General features: G+C 34.4%; 1 protein-coding gene across 1 annotated transcript in view; it reads left to right on the top strand.

The window, feature by feature from the left end:
• The first annotated feature begins 8,479 nt into the window (after positions 1 to 8,479).
• Positions 8,480 to 16,275, top strand: part of LOC118182196 (LHFPL tetraspan subfamily member 2a protein-like) — a 102,847-nt gene continuing 95,051 nt past the window's right edge. The window contains exon 1 of the mRNA XM_085816614.1: positions 8,480 to 8,547. The gene's annotated coding sequence lies outside the window, so the exon portion shown is untranslated. The remainder of the gene's footprint in view (positions 8,548 to 16,275) is intronic.

Genomic DNA, 16,275 nt, shown 5'->3' with positions numbered 1-16,275 from the left:
ATTAGGTGACTAAAATGATATTATTTGCAATTTCCATACCTGGATTAAAGGAACATCCTTTTATTTATCTACAAAACTTGTTTCATTTTCCCTTGTATCTATTTTACTTCTTTTAGAACACTTCAATTCACATTAATCATTCGCAAATAACTCATTTAAGTCATTTAAGTCACCTTAAACTCGCTCTACTAGCATGTTGAAAAATGTTTGTACATAAATGGACTATTTAGTTTTAAATATTTTATTTGCACAATCACATCCGGATAATACAAAAATTAATAGCTCTATTATTTTCCCCCTCAAATTTATCTGCGTTAGTGCTGCCATCTGGGACAGACAGTACAAACAAGAATGAAAGCATATCTGATGTTCGATATATTCGTAGATAAATTCGTCAAAATTTAATAAGGGCTAAAAATCTAAAGTTTTATTTCAAATGAAGGGGAAATGTAAGAAAAAGTTAAGAAACTTAGATTAAATATATTAAAACTAAAAGGAAATTTAAATTTTAATTCAAAAATAAAATTAAGTGATTTTTTAAAGAAAAAATTAATTACCATATTGCTCTGAAATAGAAAATAACATGAAAATAATTTTTAAAGTTTAATTGATTTTACAAGTTTTTAAAGAAAGAAGTGGATTTAAAAACTCCTTTAGCAGTTAGAAACTCAGAAATATTTACAATGTCTCAAAATTACAATTAAAAGTTTTGTAAAAATGTACTGTTAATAATTTTTTTAAAAAAGTGATCTCTAGTTACAGAACCCTTGTCGAAAACGTGGAGCTCTGTCCGCCAGTTCAGCATAATGCCTCTCCAAATGAGAACTCCAGGACCACCATAGCGGTCTCTTTTGGTGATGCTACTGGGATGAAACAGTGTCCTGGCCTCTCTCCAAATCAATTGGTGTTGAGAATCGCTTGTGGCATTAAAACGACTCTCATCCGTAAAGAGGACACGACTCCATTGATGAGATACCCAGTTTTTGAGCTCCTTGCACCACTCTAAACGGTGTCCAACTTTCAAAGGGATGCAGCGTTCAGGACACAATAAACCGCGACACTTTCGCTCCGATGCTGTACATCAGGGTTTCTTAATTTTTTTTCAGGTCGAACCCTTTTTATCACTGGGATTCTTTCGCGATCCCCAGGACCCCATAATATTTACAAAAATTTTGTGGGACCCCATAAGCATTGCGCAAATCCGGCACACACGTGTGTGAAACTGTCAATTTTTTCACTTGTAATGTAATATACTATTGCAGTTTTATGTCATTAACTTTAATTTATAAATTTAAGACATAGAACAATGTGAAAATTGTAAATAAGTAACAGACAAAATGTCACGTGCAAAGCAAAAAAAAAAAAAAAAAAAAAAAAAAAAAAGAACGTTTCTATTATAAAAAGAATGCGTCGAAACATTTTCCATTTTTCTTTGTCTATATTGTCTTATCTTTATCTATTTTCAGATATATTGTGTAAAATTATTTGGTAATTATAAAATTATTATAATAAGTTAAAGAAATATCGAAACTGCTAAATTTTCGGTGACTCCCTGCTGCAGGTCCCGCAGGGGGTCGCGGCCACATTAAAAAAAGCTGTTGTACATAGTTGCTGAGCTATGACGATTGCTGACTGGTTTCGGGCTATTTTCGCCTGCAGGTTATCCACTGCTGTTGTTTTCCTGGGGCGGCCACCATCAAACTTTCTAACACCTGTACCTGTGGTTTGCAAGGCTTTCCAAGCGCGCGAAACGACACTTTTGTTGATTCCAAACTCTTCAGCTACATTTGTCACACTACCCCCCCCTCCTTCAGCTTTCCGATCATTCCTCCACATGTGAAGTCATTGAGGTGATTTCTTCTAGCCATATTTCACGAAAGACCCTTACTTGCAGCGAATGTCTTTAATTGCGTCTCCATTCTTCCTTTTACTGTAGTCTTGAGTTGAGCGTGCCGACCGCGCTCGTTTTGCGTACGCTCAAGACGCCTGTAACATTTTGTTCCTGACGTTTGCACAGGCACGTCCTTTCTACTGAACTACGTGTTCATTGTGTTGATCACAAGAATCCCTTTTCTGCAATTTCATGGCTATCTGATTAAAATTTACTTTGTTGCTTAAGTTTTTGCACACCAGTTTATTTTAAAAAACAACTCCCGGATACTATGATATCATCAGCTATCTCGGTAATATCAAATGCAATTTTCTTTTCTTTGGTCATATTTCCTCTGGATAGTTTTGTTTTCCTGAGAATTTTCCGTCAGTTTTGTTTTGCTGAGGTACGGAGTAGTTATTTTTCCATCGTTCCTCATTTGACATAATTAGCTTGCATATAAACTTATATTAAATTTACTCACAGTGTTTGTTGCTATGGTCAAAAGTTTGCCTTTTGTCAAAACGTTTAATCTATTTCCTGATAAATTATTGAGCTCAAAATTTGCGCCCACACTCTTTATAGATTATATTAAAATGTAGTGGAGCAATTTTTAGCAAAATTCCATTTAGACTTTTTAAATTTAATGCTGAAATGATTTTTTTTTGCCAATTTTTTACACATGTCTTCATTTAACGAATAAGCTAAAAATCTCAGAATCGTACTGTTTGAGCTATTGGATAGAGCGAGAATGAATATTTTAAATGACCTTTATTATTAAATAATCATTGACTTTTATTATTAAATAATAAAATAATATATGATGAGTAATTAAATAAAAGTAGAAAGGAATAAAAATAGTCATAAATTAAGTCGATAATTATTAAGTAAATAATGAATAAAAATTAAATTAAAATGAATAAATTAATAACGAATTAAAATAAAATCGAAATAAAGTGAAAAAATGAAAGTTCAAAATAACAAGACATGAAATACAGTAGAGTTTCTCAGCCATCTTTTACTCGAGTATCCACTGACCTATCGTCACTACTCCACGTACGTCAACCCTACACTCTATTATGTATAGTTACTAACACCTACAGCTATAGTAATAACACTATAATACAGATATATTTTTACTTTCAACAATTATGCGAAAATGGTGTACATTAGTAATTATACACATTTAATTAAATTTTTAAAAATATCTGTTCCAGCACTTATTTTTTAAGTAAGTGTACGACGAAAAAGCTCTCTCTTCTAATACGGTGCTTGTGAATAGTAGCAAAATGGTGACTGTGATGCTGAATAGTTTCCGATATTCTTCTTTCAAGTCAGTCTAAAAGGAGATCACTTTTCAAATTCTACTGTGAGTAAAAAATCCATTTTCAGTTTAATCAGCTTAACTTTTTCTCGGATTATTACAGACGCACACTGGAAATACTTTTCGCTGAAAAGGAATGCATTCCAGTGATCAACTTTTCCACGTATGGGAAAATATTTTTCGAAGTTGCCTTCAGTCCATTCAAATGTGTTATCCCAGATTCATCGCAAAAATAAAATTTCATTACAGAAAACAATGCCAAATTGTCTGCCCTCTTCGTGTAAGGATTCTTTAAATATACCTACTACAGTAAGACCCCGCTTAACGCGGGGATACGTTCCATCAAAGTAGAGCGTAATGCAAAACAGCGCTAAACGAGGCTATCTTTACATGTAAATATTGGGGTTAGGGGAAGATGGCTAGGAAATTGGTTAGGTATTAAATTTAAAAAGTATGTTTTTTTAATAAAAATAAAACCAAACATTTATTTCTTAAAGCCCAAATTAATACCACATTATTATTTCTTGCAAAAATAAAAACAAAATATAAATAACAAAACGAATATTCTTAAAAAAAACAAATAAAATTCTCAGTCATATTTAGTTAGCCTTCCGCGTTTTCAGTGTTCTGCCTTTTTGTGACAAAAGCATCTAATGTTGTTTGCCTTTTTCTTTTGCGTTGTTCTCTTAAAAGTTCTTCATAAACAGATAGAGCATCTCTAACACCACGCCTTACTTTTGAGCTCCTGTCAAAATTCGGATCATTTTCAATGAATTGATCCATTATTTCAGTTATGGTAGACAAACTCCTTTTTACAAACGCCATCGAAAGTTCTTTTTGCTCTTCTTCTGAATCACTGCTGTCAACATTTTTGTTTTCTTCTTGTTCAGTTAATTCCTTGAGCTCATCATTAGAAAGACTAGCCGCTGCTTCTTGAATTATTTCTTCGACATCTTCCACATTTACCCCTTCAAAATATGTCTGTACAATACCGCACCAAACAAGAAATACAAGTACACTCTTTCGGATATGTATTTGAAACCTATCGCTGCATAATATTTCGGGGAATCCCCGTATGCTGCGAGCGATTTCGTGGAATCCCCGGGTTGAAATAAAAGAGCGCTAAACCGAAACAGCGCTAAACGAAACAGCGTTAAGCGGGGTCTTACTGTATTATATATCGACAGATGGTCCTATCCCTGTCGACAGGTACTGGTCCTGAAGATAACGTATACACTTAAGCAGAATTTATAACATTCATATCTTTCTAAATTAAAATTACTTCGGATTTAGTTTAATTATTGGGCCAGTCCATAAATTCGTGCGCACTTTTTGGTAAATTTTTAAATAATATAAAAAAAACACAATTTAACATTTTAATCAATTATATATTTTCCTCCATTATCTACAATGTATCTCCATCTTACAGGCAGCTTTTTTATAAGACTCTGGTTTTGATGCAGAAAAACTTTAAAGATCATTGTGTACATCCTGCTTAGAATTTAATTTTTTTTCCCAGTAAAAAAATTTGTAAGGCACAAAATAAGTGAAAATCACTTGGGGCAATATCTGGGGAGTAAGCAGGATGTGACAAAAGCTCCCAATTAAGTTCACTGATTTTTTGCAGCGTTGTTCGAGCCGTATGCTGTCTAGCGTTATTATGATGAAACAACACTTTCTTGATATTCACCCATCGTGGGCGTTTTTTGATCAATTCTGAGTTTAGACTGCAAAGTTATTCACTATAAACTTCTGAATGAATCGTTTGATTTGGTTCTAACAGTTCAAAACGTCCTGAACAGGGTTCATCATCAAAGCTGCTTTTTCCAATTTAAAATTTTTTAAACCATTTCTGGGCAGTCCTTACCCTAATAGTGTGTTCACCATGTACACTATTAATTTTTATCGCTGCAAACCTGGCAGATTCACGATACGAAAATTTAAAAAAAATGTAGCACAGCACGCTTGTACTGATTATCTATATTCCTCTTCTATGGGTACGGGCCAACGGCCGAGCGGTAAAGTCGCTGAACACTGGTAGTTCGGTCCGAGGTTCGAATCCCGCGAACGGGCTGGCTGCATGGGCGTTTTCATGGTTTTCCCCATGTGTAACGTGTATACGAGCCAGTTTCCCTTAGAAAGTCCTCCACGAAGGCATCCTTCCTCTTAGGCAGATAGCCCTCGAGGCTTTGCCATAATTACACACACACACACACACACAATCTTCTATGGGTACTAAAATGCGTTCGATATTTTCGAAAGCTGGTGATGAACTGAATAATATGTTAGTCAAACGATGACAAGTTTCAAAAGGTTCAAAACTACATTGTTTTAGTAAATGCGTCATAGTGAATTCCACGCATACTCTTAATGCGCACGAACTTATGGACTGACTCGATATTTTAATTTTTCATAATGAAATATAATTTGGATTGGAAATGACAATTGTTACAGCAGCTTTCTATATTTTCGCTTATATTCATTCAGTCTATCAATAACCACCATTATATATTTTTTTCCGCTTAACCTCGAGACCATTTCACGTACCCCTACGGTAAGCCTACCACTGGTTGAAGAACTCTAATTTAGAGGATAAAAGCTAAGACTTCTTACTCTTTCTCTCTCTCTCTTTTTCCTCCTAAATGGCAGCGGCCGAGCGGTAAAGAAGCTGAACACTGGTAGTTCGGTCCGAGGTTCGAATCCCGCGAACGGGCTGGCTGCATGCATATTCACAAAGCCTACAGACCATTTCTCTACGGGCTGCTCTCATTGGAGGAAACATGTGCTTGGCGGTCATATTTGAAATGGCGAGTTATCGCCCTGTAGGCGTGGTAATTAAAGCAAAACAAACGTTATTTCATTCGATATTTTTTTAGTTTATGAATGAAAGCTTAGAGGAATTGTGTGGAATATATTTTAAATAACCTACTGATCTTATTAATAGTTTATTTGTATTTGAATTTAAACTTTTAAAAGTACGTAATTGTTTTACAAGAAAAAGGTGTTTACACGGAGATAGCATATGCACTTTTTCGTCATTTCTGTTGTGTAAATTTCCGTAGCGCATTAATTTATACAAATAAAGGAATATTAAAAAATTAACCAAAGGAAAACATTCAGTAAACATTTAAGGGCGTCGGATATCTATTCTTTTTACCTAAATTATGAGTAAGTATAACTAAAATTATATTTCATTCCATTATGCGCTATTTCTATCGAAATGCTTTTCGGGATTTTGGATAGTAATCTTGCTACTGGTAGCTACTACAAAGAGTACAATAATAATAAAATTAATAAAAATAAAAATAAGAAAAATTAAAATTAACAAAAATAGAAAAAATAAAGGAGTTTAATTTTTAACACCACACGCGAAGGCGAAAAAGACAAAGTCATTCAATAAAGTTAAAATAAAAATAAATCCGTGCAAAGCAGAGTTTATGAAAGGTACGAGCGGGGGCAGTACCGGCGATCTAGAAGCCTGAGTTTTTTTCTCGCGCTCGTTACCACTGAGCTGCGGTTTCTCCGCTGAATTATGCCCACTTTTTGGTACACGACGCTCAAATACAAATTGCGAAGGCGATGAACCAAAAGTCGCCAGCCAAGCACTAGATTCTGTAACCCTACGTTTCCTGTTTTAACCAATTGGAGGAAACAGCAGCAGAAACGGTCTGTAGGCTTTGTGAATAAGCTGGCTGCATGGGCGTTTTCGTGGTTTTCCCCATGTGTAACGTATACGAGCCAGTTTCCCTTAGAAAGTCCTCCACGAAGGCATCCCTACCTTTAGGCAGATAGCCCTCGTGTGCTTTGCCATAATTGAATAATCCCAATCCCCCTAAATGGTCGGATTCTTCTTACTTCTTACGCATTATAATAGCCGAACGGACAGGTTATTTAGTCGTCTCATCACTGAGAACGTTGCACAAGGTACGTACAGGCCACATCTTATGGAAATTGACCTTAAACTCAACCTTGAATGCCCATTGACAGGATCACACAAACCTGGTACGTAGATGACGCTGCCTTTTTAGTAAAAGGCTGCACAAGAAGATTACTAGAAAAGCATGGCACAGCAACTTGTTGCTCTCCACTGTAATTTAAAATGCAAATATCGGTAGGGAAATTAGCGCTTCTTATTATTCTAAAGCCAGGTACAAAACCTTTCAGAAGACATCGCGTCAAGCTAGAAGGGATAAACATCAGAGTATTGCAAGAAATAAAATACCTAGGCCTGACATGGGACAAAGATCTACACTGGATCCCACACATCCAAACTCTGTAATTGAAGACAAATGCAGTAATCCGGAAGGCCTGCTAAATTCAAAGTGTCAGTTGGAAGCAAATTTCCCATATGCAGAAGATTCTCTACACTACGGTCGTGTAGAAAATTATTCTCTATGCTGCAGCCATCTAGGAAGCAAAGGTATTTATTAATGATTCAACGCTCCTTTGCAATTAGCCTGTGTAAAGATCATAGCATTAGCGCTGCATCTGCCATTGCGCATCTGATCCCATTGCACCTAAGAGTAGAGCAAAACGGAACCTACAAACGGATCATAATAGCTTGAAAGGGATGCCACAAGCTAGAAACGCTGTCTACAAAGAGTAAATAGGATTCTTACTGGCGGATGAAAATCAGTTACGTTGTTCGCATCGCTACGCAAAATTCGTAAAAATTTTACGAAATATGAAATAGATAATAAAAAAATTCGAAATTGGAAATTCGGGCTTCCAGGTACTCATGCTCGCGTGGACGACTCAAATTTGGGCTTCCACATGCCCATATCTGGGTGGAAACGTACGTTATTCAAAATTCGATGGCTCTAGGTACCGTTGTTCTTTCTCACATGCATAGCAGTTCTTTGACATTTAATTTCTTTAAATATAATACAAGTCGATAACATTTGGCGGCAACAATTTGAAAAGTGATACCCCGTTTATAGTGACTCAACGCAAAATGCCATTTCGAGACTAATATCACATTCGGTATTAACCCCCCCTTTTAAGTTAAAAGTTTTTAAACACAAGCAAAATGTGATTTACTTAAGAGATTTTTTTATTTAATTCAAATTTTTGGCTAAATCAGATCTTTCAAAGAAATTTTATCGCAAGTCTTTTGTAACTCGCTCAAGAAAAAAAAAGTAATGAGTCTGACTGAGAATTTAAATAAAGAATTTTTAAGAGCAGAGTAAGTAGTAAGAGAAATTCAAGCTGCAACAGCCAAAGAATTAAGGCAACCTTTCCTCTCCTAAAGTTCGCCATCATGGCAACCCTGCGCGTCCGCCAACAAATTTCTGTTCGAATATCCTGAAAAGCTCTGAGAGAATCAAGAGCGTGAACCTGACGTCTGGCTACGGTAAGAAAATTTGTTTTTATTAGAAGAAATGTTGACAAACTTTTTAACTCTGTTTTTTTTTTGGGGTGAATAAAAAGGCTGATTAGAGTACTAAACTGAATCTTCCGTGTAGCACTTTTATAAGGACATTAATTCTTTGGCATAAAATGAAGTGAAGAAAATGTTGAGCGCTTACTTTTATGTGATTTTTGTTGATGAAGTAATGAATGATATATCACCGGACACGTGCGTTGATTTTTCTTTCTCTCTCTTTCAGACTAGTTAAAATTATAGATATTAATTACTTAAATTTAAATAAAGGACTTGTATGTACAACTTAGTAGCAATTTATCGTATTAGTATTATGTTCTACAATCAAATTACGATTTTAAATATTTATATGTAGTAAATTATTTTCAATAATTAAAAAAAATGATTTTGAAATAAAATTTCATTATAATATATTTACTTAATATTTCATTCTTTCTTGTTTTCTTTGTAAAAAATGAATTTACCATTGTTTACAAAGGCAAAATTGATATCTTATTGTTTTCATAAATAGAAAGGATGTGTACACTGTTTTCACAAACACAGAAAGTGCATAAATATTTTGCTTAGACTGACATGTGTACTTAACTAATTGGGAATATTGTTTGTTTCTTAAACAGATTAAAACGTCGCGAGGGCTATGTGCCTAAGAGGAAGGATAGGATGCCTTTGGGGGGATTTCTAAGGAAAACTAGCTCATATTTTGTATTACACATGCGAAAAGCCAGAAAAGCAACCATGCAGCTAGCCAGTATAGAAGAAAAGCTAATTCGAATAACTAAGGATTCGAACTTGGATAGGCTAATTACGAGTAATAGATACAAATAGGATTATACTATGTTACGTAACTCTCAGCACCTAAAGAACAGAATTGATCAATTAAAAGTTTTAAAAGTTGTTATATTTTGTCGACTGGTTTTATGTATCTCAATTTAAGAACCTACATAATAAAAAGGCGTCCCTCGCATTTTTTTTTTCCAGTAAACTGTAGAATAAAAAGCGAGGCAAATTGTGCTGTCGCTTTCAAGTCTATCGTAAATCAGTACGTCTGAAACCTAACAAAAAATAGTATACACGTTGAAAAAAGTTAAATATTTACTGTATTTACATTAAAGAAAAAAATGTGGTAATAAATGCGAAATTTTAAGCGAATAATAGATACTGATTTCTACATGAAGGGAAAGAATTTTAGTAAAACATTAGAAGTTTTATTATTTATTGCATTAGATAGATGTTGCATTAGAAGATATTGCATTTTCTCTTCTAGCCTGATAAATGTTTATTTCCTATATATATTAATTCATTCTAATTATAATAACAGATTAACTACTGCAGTCGAATATTTCGTGAGATGAAGTTTCAAACATAATTTTGAATCTTAATTGTTACAAGCCTAGGGCTCATATGTTTTAAGAAAGATAATGCAGGACAGTTTTTCTATTTAAAAGCACTTACATACCTCTAAGTTATAAAACCGTGCAGTAGTATGCCTTTTCATGAAAAACACATGCTAAGATTTGAAAAAAAAAAAAAAAAAAAAAAAAAACAGTTGTTGGAGTGAGAAACCTGAAAAATCAACCATGTCCTCGCCGTTGATCTTACAGCCGTCATGGTCTTGTGGTGTAAATACAGTTAGCATGCCTTACCTGGGCATGCTAAATAACTATACTTACACCACAAGACCACACACAGGAGAATGTGAAAATTCTTTATATTCTTCCCCGCGTAAAGGGCGACTGAGAAGAGACAAGTCATCAAATTCAAGTTTCAGGCACAGTTTAGTTTGCATAGCTTTAGGTATTCGGAGCAGGAAACATAAAAAACAAAACGGTACCCTCACTGAGATGAGATTCGGATAACGGGATGTTCCAGTTGCTAGCTGGTCATGCTAAATGTTTACACTCATAGAGCACACAACGGACAACGAACGTGTGTAACTTTCCGGAAAATCGAGAAATTGATGTATTTAAGTTACACTGTGATGTAAATCTTATTCAAAGATTTGAAGATACAAATTTGATTAACTTTTATTACCAGCCAAAAGATAAATAATCTCAGTTAAGAGTGTTTGCAATAAGAATAATCGCTTTGTTTGGGAGTGTATGTAAACAGTTTTTCTCCCTCCTCCCCCGTAGATGAAAATTAATGAGTCTCTGAAAGAAACCAGACTGCCGATAATTTGTGATGAAAATACTTTCTAGAAATTTTGCTCCAAGATTACAGTTTTTATGAAATCGAAACACCATGAGGTTTTGTAACTGAAAGGTGTAGTTAAGAAACAAAGAAATTTATGATTATTAATATACAAATATTATTTTATTAAAAAAGTTATCTCCAGCGCGCGAGACTGTGCATCAGAAATTCTAAAGTTATGCTCATTTTAAAATTATTTTGCGATATTGCTGTTGAATTGAATTTTATGGTTTAGGTGTCCGCCGAAAACGTCGCGGCAAAAACATCGCGGACTAAAACGTCGCGGAGAAAACAACGCAAGGAGAAAACGTCGTGATACAAAACATCGTGGGATAAAACATCGTGGTCGAAAATAAAGCGGTTCAAAAATTTCGCAGTTTAATAACATCGTCGTGAAAAATATCGTGGTAAAAAATAAAGTACCTACAAATCATCGCATGACGATAACATAGCAAACATGCGTTTTCAGGTTTTTGAAAGTTGTAAATGCATGTTCGTATAAAGATCATACAGCGTAAAAAGAAAAGAAGGATTCTTTTACTTCTATATTTAATATATTTGAACGAAGTAATAAATTTTTGCTGAAAAAATAAGAAGGAAACTTAAGCATTTAAAAATTGAAAATGAGTAGAAAATTATGCAACTTAAAAAGCTTAGCAGAATTTTAAATTTATATAGTTAATTAACTAAGGTCATTAATAAATTAAGCTTTTTTTTATAAAGTTTAGCTGATAATTTTTCACGAGAAATACAGTCTAAAAATGCGTAGGAAAAGGAAAATAAATAACTGCATGAGGTTATCTCTATAAAAATTGTTTAGTTAATGATCAAATTATTTTCTTTCACATTTGTTAATCTGATATTGTTATTTGAAAATTAAATATTGTTTTGTTTCCGTTTATCCTTAAAGTGTCGTTAATATTTTCATGTATAGCGTGTAATCAATTTTTTGGATGTCGAGTTGTTAGTTATGACGAAAGTCAGTTACATGCATGTATGCGATGTTATCGTCGTGCGATGATTTGTAAGTACTTTATTTTTTACCACGATATTTTCGACGATGATATTTTTAAACTGCAAAATTTTTCAACCGCTCTATTTTCGACCCCGATATTTTGTACCACGATATTTTAGAACTGCGATGTTTTCTCTCTGCGATGTTTTTTCCCACGATGTTTTGTACTGCGACGTTTTCTCCTTGTGGTGTTTTTCCCATGATGTTTTCGGCTGTAACCATGGTTTAAGTACGAAGAACATGATATTTAATAAATAAAGGCAACACACAAAACGTTAAAAAAAATTGCCCCTTTGGGCGTAATGTAAAATCTGAAAGCTTTCAGATTTTTATTTTTATTCTTTTATTTATTTATTTATCTATTTATTTATTTTTTTGCTGCCCCCTCAGCTATTTTCAGACGGTGCATTTGGCATGCTTGCAATTTGATTTATTTTGAGATCACTCATGTAGATAATGCGAAACTACATTAATGAAATATCTCATTAATATTCTGAAAATTATCTAGTTTTATCTCTCTTCCCCCCAAAAAATACGTCATTCGAATAAAAACATAGTGCTTGTAAATGTCTACTAGATCCGAGGGCATTACCGAGGCCTAATCCTTCAGTTTGGCTATAGTAATTATTTTGGATAAAAGTGAAGACTCAAAGAAACTCAAGTGGCAAAAATTTATTCTTCAATTTCAGTATTAATGAAATGGAATTCTCGAAGTGTGGTTGCAAAACATTTTAATGCTTCCTCAACTTTAGTAAACAGCGATTTTAACGTAAAAAAATCCTTAATTGATTGCTGGAAAGAAGTATCCTAATGTTTAAAATAAGTTTAAAGTTTAAAAGACTTCAAAAGAGTTTTTTTTACAGTGGAAATGTTGTTAGAAAGTAATGAGGAAAATATATAGAAGCCAAAATAGTAACTAAAAGGTACGATGCCACTCCTAAATTAGAAATTAAAAGGCGAAACGGAATTCCAATTTTGTGAAGTCTGTGGGAAAGAGCATAATACTGTAATATCTTTTTGTGAAAATATTTTTAACTGAATTAGTATGAGATGGTTTAATAGCAGTTTTAAATTTTGAGAGGTCAAAACCTGAAGAATCTTTAGCAATCGAACCATAATAGACCTTTAATCAATTAATCAATTTCCGGAGTGTTTTGTGAAGAAGTAACTGTTCTTCTGCATGGTATGAGCTATAAAGGAGCTCATACCGTAATTTAGAAATAATTACCTTTGGATTAGTATAAATTTCACGTAAAGTCTTTTTTCCTTTTTTTTTTTTTTTTTTTTAAGATCAGAAATGGACGATTTATAATTAAAACTAGCATTGTGAATAATTAAAGGGTAGATTGTGTCTTTATATTTTTCTGAAATTTGGATAATTTAAAAACATTTTAGATAGCAACAATGATTTAAAATGCAAGTTTGTGAAAATTGCAAGTTGTACTTTAACATATTTGTCTGATCCTCCGAGAGACAAGCAATAAAAATATTAGCTATAGGATGAACAATATAGACAGGTGGTAACAACATAGCTTAAACAAACATAGAGATAACAGCTTAATACTAGAAAGACTGAAACTTAGTATATACCTATATTGCCCAAAAACAGTCAAAATGACTGCATTGTGAAAGAATAACAAATGTGTAAAGAAATTTGTTTAAAATAAATTTTTAATATTTTTAATATTATTTACAGTTATATAACAAGTTATTAGTAAATATTAACAATAAAAAATTACTTCACTTGGAAAAAAATATAATTTATGCATTATTATTTGTAAATTTTTTGCAAATGAAAGTGGAAATCTTTTTATGTGTACATCTTCCGCAAACGTACTTTTGACATTTTTCACATATATTATTTGTTTCGTTGTTGTGGCAAATCGTACTTAACAAATTTTGCGTTTGTTAGAATGGGTTCCATTTGATGATGCTGCAGTTGATCTTTGTGAGTCTTCATGTTCTGATGACTTTTTCTATCTTGCAGCTCTGTATTCGGTGGAAAGCTGTTCTGCTAATTGAAAGAACTCTTTTCGTTGTATTTGTAATCCTCTCGTTTCCTTGTAAAGGATCCAAGCATTTACAGCAGCCAAACCTAAAATATTGAAAAATATTTGGAGAGACCATCTACGAGAACTAGCTTTTACTCTATATTTTCTGGCCATTTGATCCGTCATATCAACTCCAAATTTTGTGCTGTTATAAAATTGAATAGATCCCGGTAACATGTTTTATTACTTTTAATCAATTTTCACAAATTTATGCTTAGAACAGCTACTCTTTTATTTGGTTTGCATTTAATATATTGTAAGATCACAATTCTCTCATTTATATCGCAGAGTGAAAAAACGAAGCATGTTATCCTTCGTTTGTTTCGCTGATTTGGGTAGTTCTGTTTTGTTTCCTTTAATAGTACCAACTAGAGTTGTTTTCCTTGGCCAATAATTTTGTCGCGAGTGACATGCTAGCGGAAAAGTTATTGGTCGTGATATTTCTTCAACAGCTTGTATATGGCTCGACAAGTTTCAGAACAACGTGTTCACTGAGATTCGAATAACAAGTACTACACTAATGTCCATAAATTAAGGATAATGCAAAATAAGGCAAAGGAAGAGTTAGAAGCAAAACAAATTTGACTTATTTGTAAAGCTTATTTATTAAACAAAAGGTAAAGAGCAAGAAAAGATGCTATATGTTTGATATTATTAAACAAATTAGCGATTTTTTCTCCCTGGAGCAAATTACAAAAAAATTCTGTTTACAAAAAACCAATATTTTATGGTTGGTATGATAGTTAATACATTGTATGTCTCCCAGACGATGCAATACAGTCCGTACAACGCCTAGGCATGCTGATATCAAAGATCAGATGATCTTGGGGGATATTACACCACTCAAAAAGCAATGCTCTCCGAAGTTCCGGTAGACATATAGGAGGAGGTTGACGGGCTGCAACTCGTCGGCCAAGTATGTCCCACACGTGCTCTACTGGATTCAAGTCCGGTGAGAATGCTGGCCAGTCCATACGGGTAATATCCTCCGATTGAAGGCATTCGCTTACAATGTTTGCACGGTGAGGACGGGCGTTGTCATCCATAAACACAAATTGTGCGCCCATGGCGCCTCGAAACAAACGTACGTGTTGTTCCAGAATGACGTCCCGATAGATTTGGCTTGTCATGGTTCCAATTTGAGCATGCAGGTCAGTTCTGGAACCCAGAATAATTCCACCACAAAGGAGCACTCCTGCACCACCGTAACGGTGTCGTTCAATGATGTTTTCTTGGTGGTAACAGGTATCTGGAGCTCTCCATACGAACGTCCAGCGAGAATCAGACTGCAAGTTAAACCTGGACTCGTCGGAAAACATCACACAAGCCCACTGTTGCGGTGTCCACAATGCATGCTCTCTACTCCAGGCTAACCACAGGCGACAGTGAGTTGCAGTAAGTGGAACGCATCTGACAGGTCTACGAGCATATAGACCAATCTGCCCTAAGCGTCTGTACACGATCTGCCTTGAAATTGTCGTACCAGTGGCTGAAGAGAGCTGACGAGACGGGTCTGAGGCTGTGCTCCGCCTGTTTCTTTTGGCAGTAACTCCCAAATACCGGTCCTCATTCGGCGTTGTAACTCTGGGGCGACCTGTGCTGTAACGTCTACTCACATTACCATCATCTTGGAATCGTTGCCAAAGCCTGGAGATGACACTCTTGGCAATTCCAAGTTCGTTTGATACTTCCAGTTGGGTACGCCCACATTCCAGACGGCCGATAATTCTACCACGTAAAAAATCATCCAAATGCGTCCTTTGTGTCATAACTATTCGGTTATTGCACTGAAATGCTTTTAAAGCGCCTGCGAACAATTTTACTTCTTTGCCTGTATTCCTTATATATCACTCTCTTACACTCTCGTCATTGTTACGTACCATCGGTGTCATCTGGCTACTTCCTGAAATTTGCGTATGATTCTTGAAGATGTGTGTAGTGATTTTACAGTTGATATATTTATTTTAGAGTTCGATTTCCGTGTGACTCCGAATTATCCTTAATTTATGGACATGAGTGTACTTTAGCTTATTGAGAAACTGCAACTGATCAAGTGTACGCCAAATCGGCAATTTATCGTGTACTTGTATGTTATCATGTGACGGTAATCGAAAAAAATGAAAACTGTTGTTTCAATACAGAGCCGAACTGGTCATATAAGAAGAAATTTACTCAAATTAATAATAAGAGCCATTTGATTATTTAAAATTTGTCAAAATGACTGCTTTTGGGCAGTATAGGTATAACATATATGTAGTAGAACGCAGGTGGTTGTATCCACAATGAACAGCTAGAATTTTGATGTTGCATTTTTGATAGATTTGCAGTAAAAAGAAGACAGACAGCAGTCCAGCTAAGCCAAAGCGGTGAAAAGAGGTGCGTAATGTTCAGGATGAAATCTTAAATCAGACTGAGTTAGTTTTGGTTCTCAAAGCATTTTGA

Source organism: Stegodyphus dumicola, chromosome 5 (genome assembly GCF_044657685.1).
Source record: "Stegodyphus dumicola isolate Sdum_Otavi_A_Nest chromosome 5, ASM4465768v1".
NCBI lineage: Eukaryota > Metazoa > Arthropoda > Arachnida > Araneae > Eresidae > Stegodyphus > Stegodyphus dumicola.
This window is presented reverse-complemented; position numbering and strand designations above follow the sequence as displayed.